Source organism: Podarcis raffonei, chromosome 12 (assembly GCF_027172205.1).
Source record: "Podarcis raffonei isolate rPodRaf1 chromosome 12, rPodRaf1.pri, whole genome shotgun sequence".
Lineage (NCBI taxonomy): Eukaryota > Metazoa > Chordata > Lepidosauria > Squamata > Lacertidae > Podarcis > Podarcis raffonei.
In genome coordinates, this window is record NC_070613.1 from 47,061,861 (window position 1) to 47,081,726 (window position 19,866).

Sequence of the window (19,866 nt, forward strand, 5' to 3'; positions counted from 1 at the left end):
CTGTCAAATAAAAATAGTTCAAAATCAATTCTTTAAATACCAGACACCGCAGTTACGCAGTTATTAACCCTGGGTGTCTGCTTTTCTTCACAAATTGCACTCCAGAGACAAATCAAAGATTTCATCTGTTTCTATTAAAAAACAAAAGCCAGTGGTTAAGGCTCTTTAACATCACTTTCATCAAAGATAGATTCAGAATAACTTCTAAATGTCAACAAGCTAGATTAATTAATTATTACAGTACTTCAGTTCACCCAAACTGCATTAATTACTATTAATTCAGACAGAGCCCAAATGGGGAGGGGAATGCATTTCATGAACGTTTTTAGCAGTGTCAAAAGGCACCCCTCATTTCCTTGATCTTTTCGCTGGTTGTTTCAAAAATCCAGTGCAAGTGTTCTGGGTGAGGGCAATGCTTTGTAACTGGCCTCATTTTTAATAGGTGAACACTTTGAGTGATTCACTGAACACAGGTCCCTTACCTTGTAGGTAGAATGACATTGAAGGAATAACTTTCTAAAAAGGGTGTTATTACTTAGGGAAATATTAGAACTTTGATTTTTCACATTAAACTACTGTGCCATACTGTTGTTGTTTGCACTGTATTGGCCACGTGGCTACCCTGCAGACAACAGCATCAATAAAAATTGCTTCATTGCTTTTTCATTATGATTCTTGATTATGCCACAAGGTTGCCTATACAGTGGTACCTCAGGTTAAGTACTTAATTCGTTCCAGAGGTCTGTTCTTAACCTGAAGCACCACTTTAGCTAATGGGGCCTCATGCCGCTGCCGCCTGATTTCTGTTCTCATCCTGAAGCAAAGTTCTTAACCTGAGGTACTGTTTCTTAACCTGAGGTACTGTTTCTTAACCTGAGTAAAGTTCTTAACCTGAGGTACTATTTCTGGGTTAGCGGAGTCTATTTCTGGGCTAGTGGAGTATTCTTTTGGTATACTTGAATGGTACTTTCAGGGCTGGACTTTTGTCCTAAAGTCCAGAGCTCCCCTCAGCAGATTGAGCAGGAGGCCCCCCCAAATTCTCCAGGTCTGGCTTATCACACTTTAGAGTTAAGTGAAGTATGCATTACTATGTAAAGAACCCTGCAGAAACATTAAGTCCAGGGTCTAAAATTACCCAACTGCACCATTGTATACTTATTCCACCAAAGAGTAGTTGGTAGTTCAATGCAGCACTGTTGTGTAATTCACTAGGCATGCCATAAAGTGGCAATATGCAGGCTGGGAGAAATCTCTAATAAATTCATTCCTTGGGTTTTATCTCCACTGGGTGCTAACCTCTTGGCACCTTTCTCTAAGGAGTAATGATTGTTTTGCACAGTGAATCAAGCTTATGATGGAATGTGTAATACAATGCTTCTAAGAGCTAAAATAGCTATTTGCTTTACTTGAAAGGAAGTTTTTCATACGTATCTGTTTGTTTTACCCCCCCACCCCTTTTTCTTTTAGACTGAATCCTTCGTTTTGATTTTCTTTTTCTTTTTCTGGTTGAAGTATCATTTGTGCAAGCAATGAACAGATTGATGAAATGAGGAAAAAAGTAGCATATGAATGCTTAGGCTATTGAGGAAAACATATTGCTCTCCCAGATTGGTGATGCTGCTTTTCTTGCAGCAGGCTGTGTTATGACCAGGGTATTGTGCGTGTTGTGTAGTCAACACAAATAAACAAAATAAGCACAACTCAAAATTCTTGCCAATCCAGATTTAAAACAAAAAACTTAAATGCATAAGACTTCACTTGTTACTGAAAATACCATATAGAAGGTGCCAGACAAACCTTCGGGGAGGTTTCTCCATAGTTGAGGTGCCACCACTGAAAAGGCCCTCTTCTTGATATCCACCTGCTCAACTTTGCTTGGCATATGAACCTAGAACAGGGCATCTAAAGAAGATCTTAATGTTCAGGAAGTTATATGCAGGAGGGGGCAATCTTTCAGGTAATCTGGTCCTAAGATGATTAGGGTTTGAGCTGTTAAAACTAGCACTTTAAATTGGGCCCTGGAAAAGATCAGGATGTAATGTAGCTAATAAAACAAATTTATAGGTAAAAACCTGTAAACACCTAAAATCTCAAATGATGCTTGCAAGGCATTAGAAAACCAGTGCAGATTTTGCTGCTTTTGGGTAATGTACTGCTAAGTTGGCCACCATCTGAAGATGAATGAACAAATGCTATTCCAGCTGTAGGCCAGGGCATACAACCCCATACAGGGTTTACAACAGTAATTTGCACACTATCATTCATATGGGTGGAGAAACAAGGGTGTTTGAAATGTAGTCATCTTTTCTTAATCTATATTTACCTTTCCAGATTTGGAGAGGAAACAAGTATATGCTTCTGTTAGTGGGAATCAAGTAGTGATGTATCTGAAATTCTGCTGCCCCAGAATCTTAGGGTGAAGGTAATAAATTAATGCTAAACAACAACATATTACTTACATCCCGCCCATCTGACTGGGTCACATTTATACATATGAATGAGCACATGCAAACATACTGCAAATATGTGCCCTCTTTTTGGGGGCAATGCATTTTCTCTTTTGGGGCAATTCACAAGTGGCAAAGTAAATAAGGTCTGTTTCACACAGACAGAAGCACTGTTCATGTAGGATATGCCTGGCAGTGTAACATCAAGTTCAGCCTGAGTACTGTGGTACCTCGGGTTACATACGCTTCAGGTTACATACGCTTCAGGTTACAGACTCCGCTAACCCAGAAATAGTACCTCGGGTTAAGAACTTGCTTCAGGATGAGAACAGAAATTGTGCTCCGACGGCGCGATGGCAGCGGGAGGCCCATTAGCTAAAGTGGTTCTTCAGGTTAAGAACAGTTTCAGGTTAAGAACGGACCTCCAGAACGAATTAAGTACTTAACCCGAGGTGCCACTGTAGTCTTTCTACCACTACTATGCATCTACTTGATCCCATAGAGTTGTAGTGTGAAAAACACTTGCACTGCACTTCAGACACTTATGATAGGCATACATTTTTCTACACAAAGAGGATGTTCATACAGAAAACATATAATGTGCCCTTCGTAGGTGGCAAGTCAATAATGTTACTGCATTCACATGAATCCGCCTGGGTAGATTAATGTTTTTATCAAGCCAGGGATGTTCTGATCAGAAGGTTACCTGATCAAACATAACAATTCTATTTCCAAAGGCTGGAAGGAACTTCTTGTAGCTTAATACCTTTGTCACGGTGCTACACCGTTAAGATATTCTGAGGGAAGAGTGCCACCTATTGATTTGCCCACGACCATCTCTTGCATCTCTTAGCATGGAAACCTGCCAATGGACATAATGGTCTATTTATAGTCCCGCTTTGGTTATTGGAGCTGACTTGAGTAGCGTGTCTTCAGGCTAAGTCTGTCACCTTGCAAGCCTTCAAAACCCAAAGCTGGCAAAAGGCTTGAGCTTGGCTACAGCAGGGACTCCATATAGAAAACTAAGAGAAGTATCTTTCTGTAGGCTGGCTGTCAGGTTGGCTCATCAGCTAGAGCAGGCACAGATTGCTTCCATCCTGCATCAGACAGGAATAGCTTAGAAAGGGGATGTCTCACTGGAGGCTGAATCCAACCTGCAAAGCAGTTTTATCTGCCTGCCCTCCATTCCAGTGTCCAAGCCAAAAATTTGATCAATGAGGTCAATTTTTTCCCTCACAGCTCATTTTTTAAAAAAAATCCATGTGAAAGATAAGGGTTACACCCACACCATACATGTAAAAGCATTAGTCTTCTACTAACAGTCATGGAGAATCCTGGTAATTGATAAGATTGTTAAGGTGCTGACTTCAGAACTACAGTTCCTAGCACCCTTAGCAAGTTACAGTTCCCAGGTAGATTCATATGAAAATGAAAATGAAATAAAAATGTCCTTTGTGTCCTCAAGTCCTTTGTGACTTTACAGTTAACTAATGCAGCCATAGAGAAACCTCCCTTACTCTAGGAAACACATCCATTTCAATCTCACATAAATAATGAAATAATTATGCACCACATACTACTCTTGTCCCTCGTTTGAGTAGGTTGTATACCAGTGTCAGTAAGTTTAATAAGCTGTTGTCCTGAACCTTGCCAAGGCACCCTGATGTTGACGTTTTCTCCACATGAAGCTCATGCAAGATGTCAGGCTATAGACAAGATTTATATTTTGCAATGCAGTTCCATTTTGCAGTCTTTGTCTTCAGGCCAGCTTGTGAGAGGAAGTTCCCATAAGGGAAGTTGTGTTCAGAGACTACAGGCAAATAGGTGGAGGACCGCAACCTTTTTCCCAGCCAGGAATTCTGTGCCTTTAACAGCAAAGTGACAGGCAGAAATTGAGGAGGTGGTGTGTTCCCCACGATGCTGTGGAAAAAACTTCCAGATGACTTGAGGCCATCACTACATTCTGTGGTAAAATGTTCAATTTTTTAATTATGGCGTGTGTGAAGAAATATTTCCCTTTGTCTGTCACGAATCCCCCACCATTCAGCATCCACAATCCTTTGAGGCTAGGGTGACTGGAAATAAAATCAGAGGAGAACCTATTATTATTATTATTATTATTATTATTATTATTATGTGAGCAATAACCAGATAGTGGTAATGATTCAGCTGTGCCTCCTGCTTGGATAATCTGAGATTCAGATGGCCCCCAATTGGGGTATATTTCTTCATTGGTATGCTGCTGTTAAACCACAGAGCCTAGGACTTGCCGATCAGAAGGTCGGCGGTTTGAATCCCCGCGACGGGGTGAGCTCCCGTTGCTCGGTCCCAGCTCCTGCCAACCTAGCAGTTCGAAAGCATGTCAAAGTGCAAGTAGATAAATAGGTACTGCTCCGGCGGGAAGGTAAACGGCATTTCCGTGTGCTGCTCTGGTTCGCCAGAAGTGGCTTAGTCATGCTAGCCACATGACCCGGAAGCTGTACGCCGGCTTCCTCGGCCAATAAAGCAAGATGAGCGCCGCAACCCCAGAGTCGGTCACGTCTGGACCTAATGGTCAGGGGTCCCTTTACCCTTTACCTTTTATGTTGCTGTTCCTACGAGCAGCTCTGGATAGCTTGGGAATTGTTGACATTCAGTTCTTAGAATAGATTGGGGTTTTCCATCAAGTGTGTGTACATCAAGGAGTGTGTGGAGGAGGGATGTAGAAAACTTAATTAATTAGAATATAATTAAATAGGCCTTTAAAATGTGGCATGCTTTACTGATAGTTATGGTCCTCTGGGCCAGCATGAGAGACAGTGAGCTGCCTAAGGCAATTAATATCACAGAGAAGGGATTGGGGCTCAGATCTCCACAAGCCATGTATCCACCGCAAGAAGAATCAGGAATCTTTGGACCTGTAGATGCTGTTAGACTAGAACACCTGTCAACCCTGATCAGTGCCTAAGACTGATGGGAGTTGGAGTCCCAGCAACACCATGAGGGCACTACACCATACCAGCTCTCCAATATTACTAGTTCTCAACTGGAAAATGGCTCAGAAAACATCTTTGCATCTAGCACTGCAGGTGGCATTAATTATTGTAGCAATTTCTGTCTCCAAGCCTTGTCAAACTTCTGCTCTGCCAATTGCTGTCTATTGTGACACTGACAATATCCAGTGATTTCCCAGAAATCAAGATGTTGGGTACAGGACACCAGGCAGCCCTATTATTCATTCCTGAAAGAATATTTATTCATTTCTTCAGAGTGCCTCTTTATAGTGTCTTTATAGTTCTAAATTGAAGGACACAGATGTGTTGGGCCTCCAGTCCAAATTCTTAAATTAAGCATGAATTGCCTAGGAGATTTCCCAGTCTTGTTTGTTACATCAAACCTACTGCCAGCTTTATTGCTCAGAGAGGCAACCACCTCGCCGAGAAGCTCATTTGGGCTCAGCTACAAAAGCTGTAAGTGCTGCCTTGAGACATTCATAGCCTGCTTTCTGCAGGCACCTGCGATTTTTTAATAATGCCATCAAATTCTTGTTGATAGAAGCTGAGCATGTGTAGGATAAGAAAACCTATAAAGAAAAGTTTAATTCTTACCCCCATTATGTCATTCGTTCTGTTTGCTTGGGTTGAAGCTGTCTGCCTTGAAAGGCTGCAAAAGCTCGATGCTGCTATTGTTTGTCTGCTTATATATCAAATGAGTCATTCAGATTGAGCATTGCTAGAATATGAAGGTATCATGAAAAGATCTGGATAAAAGCACTGGATTCTTGTTGTCAAGTAGAAATAGAGCCTTAATATTATCCTCTTCTTTCACAGAAAAGTTTAAGGGTTGTGTTTTTTTAACAGAAACCAACCAGAATATAGAGCTTAATTAAATTGACAAAATATGTAATATGAGGATTCCACTTAATTGACCTTTATTAAAGGTTTCTGCCTTGGGTGCAAGCAAGTGTGGGCATCTCATTACAGATTTTTTAAAGTCCTTTTAAATAAGATGTTCTGAAACTGTTTTTTCTCTCGAAGAGAATTATTCAAGATTAATGCAAGAAAATGCATCAGTATAATTAGGGGTCTGCCACCACAGTTTTCTCAAGTTCATCTTTATAATTTGAAATAAGAGTTCAATCATGTTGAAAATTACTTTTAAGTTTTCCTTCTAGCTCTTGAACCCATTGTCCACATTTGGCTTGAACACATTGTCACCATTATTAGTTTTGGGTGATCTGCCTACTACCCTTCCTGGGGAAAAGGATCTTTTCACTGTTGTGCATGCCCTGGTAACCTCTCCATTGGACTACTATAAAGCACTCTACATTGTGCTATGTTCCCTCGCCCCCAGCCCCAATTCAAGGTGCTGGTATGTACATTTAAAACCCTTTATAACCTGGGTCTGGGACACTTGGGAGAGTGCCTTCTGCCTTGCCTACCTTCCTACTCTTTCAGAGTGGTTACTGAAAAGCCTTCTGCCTGCCACTGCTAAAACATATTTTACAATAGTGACCCCTTTTACAGGGCCTTCTCAGTAGTAGCGCCCACCTGTGGAATGCCCTCCCATCAGATGTTAAGGAGATGAGCAATTATATAACATTTAGGAAACATCTGAAGGCAGCCCTGTATAGGGAAGCTTTTAAAGGTTTAATGTTTTACTATGTTTTTATATATGCTGGAAGCCGCCCAGAGTGGTTGGGGCAACCCAGTCAGATGGGCAGTGTACAAATAAATTATTATTATCATTATCAAATCAGGAATTTGTCACTTTGAACCGTGCATCACCCAGGCTTATTTTAATAGTATGTTGGTATCAGTTTCCCCCTCTGCTTTGGTGTCTTGATTTTCAAAATTTCATGGTGTGTTGTTTTAAATCTAGTTCTTCCCTTTGAGAATGTTATATTGCTTTACTAAACATTATGTAAGTATGTTTAGTTGCCAGCTGTTTTCATAGCCTATAGCACATGATCTACTTCTCGAAGCTGAATCTGCAGGCTTGGCTTTCTCTTGGAGAACGGCCAATGAACTACTTTATGGCAGAAAAGCAGGGACTATTGGGTGCATGGTGGTAATGGGCATTCTGACTTCACCGCAGAAAAGGCCCATTCTGTTTGAACTGCCGCATGTGATACTGTGATGAGTTTATGGCCAGTCCATTTCCATCTGATGGTTTGACAGCATAACATATATGTATTATAAGCTTGTGTCTAGCTGGCAATCGGATAGGGAGCAAGTGGCAAAATTTGTTCTATAAGAATGCAGAGTAGCTGTGTCTTCTCAGCCACCAAGTGATCACCAAAATGTGCAGCAAAACATCCCATGTATGGATCTGAGTTTTAGGGGGAGAAAGGATTTGTTTATATGATGCAAAAGAGGTGAATATTTCCTTGTGCTGTTATTTTTTTATTTATTCTTAGTGGCAGAGAAGTTTCCTAGTTGCGACCCTATGGTTCAGATTTCCTGAACCAGGGAAATTCTGTTTGAGTTGGTATGATGAGTCACCAAGCAACTTTTGTTTACTCTATCACTCTTTCTGAAATTTGTCCCTGTTACTTTTGGCAACAAAAACAAACACACAAATATTTTAATTTTTATTGTTACAGCTTTCATACTTCATACCCTTTTTTCAAAAACGTTTTGATATAAACAAATAAAACCCCTGACCAAAAAAAGAAAAAGGCTTAACAACTACAATGTTGTGACAGCTGAAGTAACATAATGTTGTTGTTGTTTTCTTATTACGGGTCCAGTGCAGAAGAAAACAATCACCGTAATCATATTCATTAAACAAACGGATTTAAGACATCATGAAAAACAGCAACTGAGGTTAATTCTCCTGGCATTTGAATCATTATTATTTTTTCCAGATTGTGGCATACAGAGCTCAAAGTATACTTATTAGTATGAAAAATAAAACAACTCCATTCAGGAGAGAAAATGTGTCCTGTTTCACTTGTCTCTTGACCATGGGTTTGATATGTAAGCTTCTCTACAGTGGTGATTTCCCAAAGTTTACTATTCCAGACGTTTAAAGTAGGAGTCCTAATTTTTCTTCCTTAGTTGTTACCACAGATCTGGCATCAACTATCATGAATCTAATTGAGTCCTTAAATACTCTACCAGCCCGCTTTAAGTAAAACCATGAATGTAATACCAGTTTTCAACAGTTGTTTGCCTATTTACAGTGCTCATTTCCTTGAGTTGCTTATCTCCAAACCTCACTGCCTGTGTAACTGCAGTTAAATATAAGTGATCTCCTAGGCGGGGACCCGCTAGAAATCCCAGGCAGAGGAGCCTGGGAACGTGGGGTTCGGCAGAGCACCAAGAGCGCCTCCCCTACTCGCAGGGAAACCCCCTTTTTGGGGCTCCGGAGCGAAGTGGGGTGAGCAGCGCGCTGCAGCGAACCGATTGCTACTTTCACGGAGGGAAGCCGCACAGCCATCGCTGCAGAGCGCTGACTTTTTCCTGATGACAATTGGACTCTAAACAAAGTACCCGTGAGTAAAAACGGAAAATTGGATTAAGAAATTTGTGAATTAGGCACTGAAGCGGGAAGGTTTACACAGGAAGTCCGCCTTCCGCTTTTTGTAAACAGACTGAAGCAAAAACCTTGCAATCTAATAGCCTGGAAAGTTGTTTTAAAGATTGAAATTTCCTGCATCTATAACTAATAAAACCCCCTTGGAAGCAGGAGAAAAGGGGGGGGGATTTGACTGTTTAAGCCTGCAGGAGAGAGAGTAAAGGAATATAAGTTTCCATCGTCCCAAACCTGGGAACGGGGTGTCAGGACAGAAATCGTTGGAGACGTCCATTGATTAAAAGTGGAGCACTTTGACAGATAGTCAAAAAAAAAAAAAAGAGAAACAAATTAACTTCAACGCTGCTTTCTGCATTTTAAAGAAACAAAGTATTTGAAAATTGAAAGTAATTTTTCTTTGTTGGATACGTTTTTTAAAGATGGATACAAATAGAAATTGTGTCCCCTAGAGGGAGCCTGTCAGTTTGCTGTTGCAGTTTACTCGGAGACTTCACAGCTGCGAGATTGAGATCGTGGGACCAGTCGTTCGACCTTGAACAGAAATGTGCTGGGAGGAAGTTTTGGTGTCTGCCCTTGGCAGGACAAATGCATTGCTGGAGCAGTTGCATGAGAAAATGAACTTGATGAATGAAAAGTTGGACTTGATGACTGCTGTAGCCAGTGAATATGATTCAACAGGAAACAAGGATAAAGAAACTATACAGAGACCAATTCAGGAAACTGGTTCGACAGGGCAAGTCGAAGGGCAGATGAAGACGGAAGAGGTTGCGACTGCACCCCAAGCAACACAAATGGCGAGACCCAAAGTCTTCCAGGAGCTAAAGCCGCTGCTTTGGAAGATTGAACTTGGAGTGTGGATGGAAGTGTCTGGAGTCAAGGAAGCTCTTAATTCTGGTGGGATTATGAAACAGGTTGACAATTATCTTTTGGATAACTACTTTTTGGACTACAATGACGATGACGGGGAGTGGGACTGCGGGGAATGGGCTAGCTTGATGAAGGAAAATGGAGATTATTATTGGTTGGAATTCCCCGGAGACCCACTCCCCAAGGAGAAAGGAAAGAAACTACGAAAGAAACCAACAAAAGACAAAGAAGAGTGTAAGCACAAACAAGAACAAGAAAATCTGCAGAAGGGGCATAGAAGAGACTTAAGGGCCTCGGACATAAGATCACCAGATTGATGGACTGGAGGCAATGGCCAGAAAGGACTGACATAACCCGAGACCAAGAAGAAGGGACGTTGGATAAAAACTAGAGAAAAAGAAAAAGTTTATAAAAAGAAAAATTCCTTTCTATTTTTGGAATTAGTGTAACACTAATGAAATATCAGGGATTATGCTGGAATGGAACCAATTGGCTTTAGTAAAAAGGATTTAAGGAGTTATCTAGAAATATGGCTTAAAATTTGAACTTTAAGGTTTTTAAGGCAAGATAAGGTTAAAGAAATTAATGTAAATTGAATAATAGAATATAGCAAAAGATGGAAAGGATATGTTGAGTTAATAAATAAGATCGACTGTTAAGATAAATTATGTAAACAAAAATTGAGAAATATGGGAAGAATTTGCTGAAACAACGAACTAAGTTAGAATACAAAAAGGGAGGTGTGAGGAGGTCCAAGAAACAAGCAAATGAAAAGTGCAATATGGGATTTGTATTTTTTTTCTTTTTTTGATATATTTCTGTTGTTGTTGTATTCTTCTGTTCTTTTTCTTTTTTTCTTTTCATACTTATGTATCTTTGAAACTTTGAATACCGGTAAATATCATTTAATATATATATATATATATATATATATATATATATATATATATATATATAAGTGATCTCCTGACCACAACCCCTCCAACACTAGCATATGTTAATCTCACTGGGGTATATATAATACCATATGTGGATTGCTTTTAAGCTATTTTCTCTGGTATATGGTGACAGATTGCAGCAATTTCACTTTCTAACAGTTTCACTCTTTGATTAGGAAATTGAATTTCCTTCCCTGCATCTCTTTCCCAAACTGCCCTAAGGATGGCAATCTTTCCTGTGACATCTTTTGTTAATATCTTTGAAACCAAAGCCCTCAATTCATCTTCCTTGGCCAAAACCGAGGCCTCCAATGGCACGAGATCCTCTGCTTGCTTCCTCCAGAATCTTTGTTAGAAATAACATAACAGATCGGCTGGGTATTAAGCCAGTTGACTTGTTTGTTGGGCGATTTATCTCCCAGTTGTTCTCCTGTGCAGGCGTGCTGCATTCTGCCCAACATTGGGAGGGGCAATGTGTGTGTGTGAAATCATGCGATGGGATGAAGCCTGCTGGGGCTGTTGCACTCTCCGAAAGGCCTGATGGGCCCTAGTTGCAGCTGTGGGAAGGGCCCAACCGGCTGCAGAATATTGAGGGGTCTCAGCTCCCATAGCCCCGCAAAAATGGCATGCCTTCTGTGAGCAGGTGTTACTATAGAAGGCCCTGAGTGAGTACAATCTCTCTCCTTTCCTTCCCCTTAATTGTGTTTTAGTATTCATACACTGTAGATGGATGGATGGTTTATTGCCATCATTTTGGAAGACCCACAAGGGATTAATTCAGATTCCCATGCTATCCATACCACAGTTGTTCACTGAGTGACCATGTTGCTAGCACCTTGTCCATGTACAGCTTGCTGCAGCCTTCATGCTCTTTGTTTTGAAGGGTTTCCATTGCTTTCTACCTGACCCTAAATGTCTTTAAACTATTGCTAGATTAGAAATAAACTGTGCACTGACATAGCAGCAAGCTATTCTTTGCTTAAAAAGGCTGTCCCAGAGCTTTGTCAGCATGGCTTTCTTTTTCTGCCTTTTTGGTTGCTGGAGAAATAAAACTACACTGGCTTTCTGCCACCCCTAAAATCTAATTCAGATGAACCCGGTCCCTGTATAAGCATTTGGGCAGCACACAGAGCTTGCTGGTGGCACTGACCCAGAATTTCCATTTGTGGCCTTTGGAGCCTTCACTTGAGGGGTGGCACTGCTCTGCTTCGCATGATCATGGTGGCTTGAGCAAGGGCAGCTGTATATATGAACAACCCCAGTATGGAAGAAACAGGGCTGTGCGCTCCTGAAATATTCACACTGTGGACAGATTAGGCTGTTGTTTTTTAATGTAACGCAGATCGTCCTTTTAATCTCTAAAAGAAATTATAATCACAAAATACAGTACAAGACCACTGTGTCAGTCTTTGAATTTGCATGAGAAATCACCCAGCTGGGAATAAGGCTTACCAAAATAAATCATTGTTTGTGCCAGTTGGAATGGACAAACACAGCGGAGGGGAAGCGAGAGAAAAGGAAAGGGCAGGCTAGCACCAGGGGAGCTTGAGGAATTTCACTTATGTGAACTCTTCTACAGAATGACCTGATCTGTACCTCTCCGACTAATGTGTGGATCAGAACCTAGCCATCAATCAGATTTTGCAGTTCACCAAATGTTGGGACGCAGTTTTAATTTATCAAAATAGGCTATTTTGAGAAGGTTTTTTGTTTTTTTTGTTTTTAAAGAATAGAATCATGGGTAAATTTGTTTATCCTGAGCTAGGACAGTCCAACATGCAGCCATCCTTTATGCTCAAGTGCAGAGGTTACGGAGATAAATTGTGCCCCTTCCAAAGCAATTTGAATCATTCCTACACCAGTTCTCAGATGTTTTCAATCTGTCTGATGCAGGTTAAATCAACCAACTTGGCACTGAGTTGCTGTAAATTCTTAACTTCGACAAGCCTGTAAATAAACCATTTCACATCTTTTTCCAGACCCGTTCAGCCATCCTGCATTGCTCTTGAGGGCAATGCTTCAACAGTTAATGCTTCTTATTCACTCACATGTAATAATTATAGTGTCTGCTTCTTAGAGCTGCCAGGAGCTGCACCCCACCGGGGCGGAAAGTAGTGACAGCAGCAAAGAACAATGCACTGTACAGAATCCTAAGCAGGGATTTGCTTGTTTGTGTGTAATGAAACTTCAGTGCCTTTCATCACGCTGGAGTAAGTTATCGTACTAAAAGCTCTTTCTCTGCATTGCAGTCTGGGCAAGTATAGCGCGGGTGTGCTCAAAGGAGACCCAAACAATGGATAATTTAATTTTGCTGTTGTTGTGTTGTGGCTATTGTAATCTCCCTGGCAATTTTCCATAACAAAGGCAAGTACAAAGCTGGCAGATTTAATTATGGCTGCACCGACCGGTAAGAATGGATTAAGGTTTCTGGTACAAGGATGGGGCAACCTGTTCAGGAGATCTTTTATTTTGTGTGCTAGCTCTAGCGTGAAGTGATGTGTAAAGCTGCACATGGATTAAGAGGGCTTGCTGTACAAGGACTTTATAATCATAGGGTTGGAACAAATCTGGGGTTTCATTCCCAATGAAAGTTACTTAAAGCATCAATCCCTGTCTGAACCAAGTATCGTCTAGTTAGCCCTTCCAAATAATCTTGGAGGAGCCTTGCCAAACGTCTTGCTTACATGTGCAGTTTGTGTACAACAGTTCCCTTCCTTTCCCTTGTGCTACTGGACTGTGCAGTTGCCACCATTCTCTTTTCTAGCATGTGCCACATTCACAAGAGCTTCTGTGCAACACATGACTCTCTTTGCACCATCAAGGATCATACATGTTGCTCCCATTTCCCTCCCCATCCCCAGCCCATTACTTATTGATTTTTTTGCCTCCTTCAACTTTAGCCCTAATAAGAGGAGAGTGTTGCAATGTGCATGAAAGAGTACATTCAAAATGGTTGAATGAAGCTTTTTTATTATCCCCAGTGCTTAAGTTAATTAACCAAGTGATTCTCTGAGTAGTTTGTTTCTTAACAGCAGCCTAATAAGAAGCATATTCAATTCCCACTGAATTCACTCAGAGCATAGACGCTACACTACCTTGCCAGAGAGCGTCTTAAGGGAGTGTATAATCATACTTGAACGACCAATATTTTCATAATGGTTTTGTTTATGTGCTAATAAAATTATTGAAGGAAGGAAAGACCAATACAATGCAATGTATCTGCCAGCCACCAATGCTTAGATATACTGGTGTGTGCTGGAACACACTGATGATTAAAATAGATTTCTGGATGCCAAGAAGATGCAGTGGAATTAATAATAATAATAATAATAATAATAATAATAATAATAATAATAATATCTTTATTGTCATTGCCCCCTCTCAGGGACAACGAAATTACTCGACTGCTCCATAAAAACACTAATTAAAACAATACAGTATAGTACAGCAAGGAAGATTAGATGACTTTCAAAGTCCAGGCTTCCCATTCAGGGCTGAGATCGCTCTGGAGAAGAAGCTGTTCTTAAGACGGCTCGTTCTTGTCTTCATCGTCCTGTATCTCCGTCCCGACGGCAGGAGCTCGAAGAGACAGTGACCAGGAAGCGATGGATCTTTTACTATGTCCAGTGCCTTCCTATGGCACCTTGTGGCATAAATCTGCTCTAAGGTGGAGAGTGGGCAGCCAACAATGCTCTCTGCTGCCTTAACAACTCTGCACAACCCCATCCTGTCCTGGGTAGTACAGCTTCCGTACCACACACATAAGCCATAAGTGAGCACGCTCTCAATGGCACAGTGATAGAAGGCAAGCAGCAGTTTCTGCGGAAGATGGTTTTTCCTTAGAATTCTCAAAAAGTACAGTCTCTGCTGCGCCTTCTTCACAAGCCCCCTTGTGTTGACACTCCAGGACAGATCCTCTTGTAATTCAATGCCCAAAAATCTGAACGTTGTTACCCTCTCCACACAGACCCCATCAATCAAAAGTGGCTGGATATTGCTCTTCTGTCTCCTGAAGTCCACCACAAGCTCCTTTGTCTTCCTTGTATTTATGAGCAAGTTGTTAGCTCTGCACCACTCTGTCAGCCGCTCCACCTCATCTCTATAGTGCGTTTCACCCTCCCTTTCAGGGATGAGCCCAATCACGGTTGTGTCATCTGCAAATTTGACAACCCTATTACTAGGGTGAGCAGCGACACAATCGTACGTGTAGAGAATATAAAGGAGCGGACTGAGTACGCATCCCTGTGGTGTTCCTATGTTAGTCTTAAGCATTTTAGAGGTATAAGGGCCCAACCGAACCCTCTGGGAGCGGTCTGACAAAAAGTCCAATATCCACCCACAAAGTGATAACGGAAGCCCCAGATCTTCCAGTTTAGACATCAGACGCTGTGGTAGAATGGTATTAAATGCCGAGCTGAAATCTAAAAAAAGCAGTCTGGCATAACCCCCCCGCTGCTCCAAATGTGCAAGGACGGCATGGAGGGCAATCGCCACAGCGTCCTCTGTCGATCTTTTCGTTTTATAAGCAAATTGGAATGTGTCCAGTCCCTCTGGTAGGCAGGCAATGACATGATTTCGTACCAGCTTTTCAAAGCACTTCATGATTATAGGTGTGAGTGCTACTGGACGAAAGTCATTCAGTTCTTCCGGGTTAGGTTTTTTTGCTATTGGAACGATAATAGAGGACTTTAGGCAGGATGGAACAATAGCCTGGGCTAGGGATCGATTTAAAATCCCAGTGAAAACTCCTGCTAGTTGATCTGCACAGTCTCTCAATACCCTTCCAGCTACCCCATCTGGCCCTGTGGCCTTCCTTGGGTTGATTCCCTTCAACACCTTCCTCATCTCTTCTTTTTCCACAGAGACTGCTACATTCCTTTGTACTGATGATGGTGATGGTGGTGGTGATGGCAAAGCCTTCCCAGGGGGTGGTGGTGGTGGTGGTAAAGCCTCAGCAGGTGTTGCTGCAGATGTTACTTCAAAACGGGTAAAAAAGGCATTCAAATCCTCTGCGAGGGATGCCCCTCCCTCGTCTGCCAGGGAATCCTTGGATTTATACCCTGTTAATTCTTGTACACCTTGCCACACCTGCCTGGTGTTGTTACTTTGTAGATGATTCTCCAGCCGCTGTCTATACGCCTCCTTTGCTACACGGATACCTCTCTTTAGATCCGCTCTAGCTAAGCTGTACAGCGACTTATTTCCACTTCTGAAAGCAGTATTTCTTGCCTTTAGCAACCCCTGGACCTCCCTTGTCATCCAGGGCTTCCTGTTTGGGTAGATCTTTATCCGGCGCCTCTGTGTTACATTGTCAGTCCAGAACCTGATATAGTCCAACACTTGCTCAGTATGAGTCTCTATATCCTGTTGGGCGAATACCTCCCAATCGGTGTCATGAAAACAGTCTTGTAGTTGTTGGGATGCTTCAGCTGGCCATATTGTAATATCCCTCTTTATAGCTGGAGTCCGTTTCCTCAATGGAATATATTCAGGAGTCAGGAGCAGGGACACATGATCAGATTGGCCTAGATGTGCCAATGGTTCGGCCTTATAGGCCTGTTTAACATTTGTATACAGCCTGTCCAGAGTCTTTTCTCCCCTGGTTGCACACTTTATGTGTTGATAGAATTTAGGTAGAACCACTTTCAAATCAAACCACTTTCCTTCACTCACTATGAAGGAAAACACACAAAGGCTCATGAAGCATTTTTATTTACCAGCAGACACAGCCTATGCTTCCCTCTTAGCAGAAGCACTAGATATCTTATTTTGCCTTTGGCAAGTAATAAAACATTTTGCTGAAATTTCTAGCAAGGGGGAAAGGGAAAATAGTGACAACCATCCCAACTGCTGAAAACCTCAGACCACAGAGGAAGGAATGGAGCCCTGATTGACTTCTCTCCCTTCCTAGAAACATCAGAAATCTCTTCTCTACTCTTCACCACATGGCAATAACCTGGCCTGCACATTATCTTCCCCTCATTTTCCATTGTATGTGGAAAGGTAGTGGTTGAAGAGACAATTTCAGCCTCTTTGCTTATCTTGTACCAGGCAATTCAACCCCATATTTTCTCTCAGTTTCTCATTTTTCCAATCTTAAGTTCAGTTTTCCACATTTCCTAATCGCTTAGCATTAAAAACATAGTCCTCATGAAAATTCATCAGCATCTTAGTGCAAATCTATCCTAATAGGCATATTTTAATGCAGTTTTGCCTAACCTGCATGATTTCCCCTAATACAGTGGTACCTCGGTTTTCGAACGTCTCCATTGATGAACATTTCAGTTTTTGAACACCGTAAACCTGGAAGTAAATGCTTCGGTTTTTGAACATGCCTTGGAAGTTGAACATGAAACGCAGCTTCCGTATTGAGTTTTTGGTTTTCGAATGTTTCAGAACTCCAACAGTCTTCCGGAACAGATTACGTTTAAAAACCAAAGTACCACTTTATACTGCTTTCTTAAACATTATTTTCACTATTATATCCTCTGGCAGATCTGATTCAGTTAATTTTCAAACTCACTATGAAGTTTAGGAAGTCTTCTTAAGTTCCACGATGGTCTCAACGACAATGTGTCGTTAGTGCAATGAGTATTCATACAGATGATAAACTTTTTTTTTTGCTTGTTTTTAAAGTTGTATGTTACTGTATTGCAATTTGAATTCTCTGGAATTACAATTGTAGCTGGGGGGGGGGGATTAAACGGTCCACCAAGACTCCATATTGCTCTATACTGCTTGTTGGAAAGCCCCTAACCCAAACAGACCTATTATTGAACACTTGAGAAACTGATATAGACTAGAAATAGAGTGGCCCACCCAGGCCTAAATTCCGTAAATACAGAACTGTATTGCCTGGTCTTGATTTTTAGCCAGCCTGGTCTCAAGGGCTCAGGGCGAATAGCAACCACAAAATATGAGACGTTTCCCCATTCCCAAAAGGTTTACAAGCATATGCTCAGATTGTGACAGTCTAATTTAGTGCAATTAGGATTAACACCTGGGCTTGGTTTTTACTTTAGAAAAGATTCTTTTGATGATCCCTCCCTTTGACCTATGGCTGAGGCTCCAGTTATTTATGAATCTTGCTTAGATTTATGTGTTCCCCTGCTGTTTCCTTTGCTCCCAAGAAACATCAAGGAAGACAGATTGTCTGTTCCATCAGAGCTTAGCTCTGGGGCTGCTAAGCTGCTAATAAAATCCTTAGTGTAAACTAAAGCTGCTTCATTGCTGCTGTATTTTTCACTTGACTGCCACATGTGGTTCCAAGGGACCAGTCCATCAACTACCAAGAGGGGATGGACACACACACACGCACACACACAGAGAGAGAGAGAGAGAGAGAGAGAGAGACTGTTTGCCTTTCTCCAAGCACCTTCCTTTGTGTTCTATGTGAATTGCAATGGAAAACAAAATAGGCAAAATCCTTGTTCAGTGATATTTGAGCTCTCTCTCAATCTTTTTGGTTTTTATTATTGTTTGCTTTGTATGGCAGTTTAGGAAAGACCCTCTGGAATATTGCAGTGTGACAGCTTCAATAAAACTTCTCCCTTAATGGCTTCTGTATTCTGAGACAAGCCCTGCTATATCTGCCAACGACAGAAGGAACACTTACTTCACATAATCAATTAATCATGGTTTTGCAAGCTGTACGTGAATTTTCTTGTTGGTTCATGGCAACTGATGGAGACAGATTAAAATTAGGAAGAAACAGGAATTAGTGGTTCTGTCCATTCATTAGAGGGAGGCTGGGGAACAATCAGTAAAGGCTAGAATCAGATTCAAGAGACTGTGTCTCACAGTCACCAGTCCAGAAAGAGCTACCACAGCCACCATTTTGAAAGCTTAATTATCCACAAAGGCAGTAATATTCATTCATTCATTCATTTGTCCTTGCACTCATTATTTGATAGTTACTTAACATTTATACCTTACTTTTCACCACTTAGACCTTCAAGGCAGCATACAAATATGCCTGAATAAAGTCCTTTGCAGTGTCAGCAAAGGCAAGCTTCCCAATGTAGATCTTCCCTAAAGGAACAGAGTATCTTGCCCTATGTCTGAAGTCTACCCAGCATCTGGTTGTCTTGCCCTTGGGAGCAGGGCAAAGAAAAAGGTGAGGGGAAAATGGCAGCGGTGGTACAGAATGTGGTGAAGCTCCTTGGCGAACAATATTATAAGGACACAATGGAGCAGTGCCACAACTACAGTGCCAGACTGTGCGCTGAGAGAAGTATTTGATCGCCATTTCTGGACTCGCAGACTGGAGTGGCACAGAGTAGCTGCTACATCTGGATGGAGAAGCAGCACAGGGGGCCAGGTTTGGCATCTGGCCAGCTCTATTCCTACCCAGCTTGGCGCGGGCAGAAAAAATGTCACGCTCACCCTCCTGAGGATCCAAGGCTTCCCTTCCATTCCACTAAACCAGACACTGAGCAGACCCTAAAGAAAGAGGGTGTGATCTCTCAGGATGGCAGCAGCCTGGAGGCCCTTTTGAGGATGGACTCTCTTGAGGAGCGCAGTCTGCCCGACCCTCATACTGACAAAGACAGCCTTGGCGAGATTCCTGTTGCCAATAGCCACACAAGGAAAAGGAACCTGGAACCTGATTAATGATGAGGACTATGAAGAAGACATGCCAAAATGCCAAGGCAAAGGCAAAGCCAAGGGCAGGGAGTTGGGAGCGCCCGGAAAAAGCTGGATGTAGCCATTTTGGGAGACAACCGTATGCCTCTGATATCTATGGGAAGTGTTACAAGAACCGTCCTGGGCTAAGTTACCACTATGTGCACTCCCACCTACTGAGGAAGAAGGGGGAGACAAGTAAGACTTAGAGCCCTCCACACCTGATTCACAGAAGTCTGAGGAGCAGAAATCGAAGAAAGGTCTGGATGGTTTGGCCTTGCCCAACAATTACTGCGACTTTTGCCTTGGAGACTCCAAGAGCAAGAAGAAAACGGGGCAACCTGGTTTCATGTTCTGACTGTGGATGATCAGGGCACCCTTAATGACTGGCTCCCTGTCTGTCAAATGCTCTCTCCAGGGAAGTTCGCCTGGCGCCTTCATGATACACCTTTAGGCACCTGGTAGCATAT

General features: G+C 41.9%; 1 protein-coding gene and 1 pseudogene across 1 annotated transcript in view; both read left to right on the plus strand.

The window, feature by feature from the left end:
* Positions 1 to 19,866, plus strand: part of TMEM108 (transmembrane protein 108) — a 182,864-nt gene that overhangs the window by 35,559 nt on the left and 127,439 nt on the right. The window lies entirely within an intron of this gene.
* Positions 17,596 to 19,764, plus strand: LOC128398314 (zinc finger protein ubi-d4-like; annotated as a pseudogene).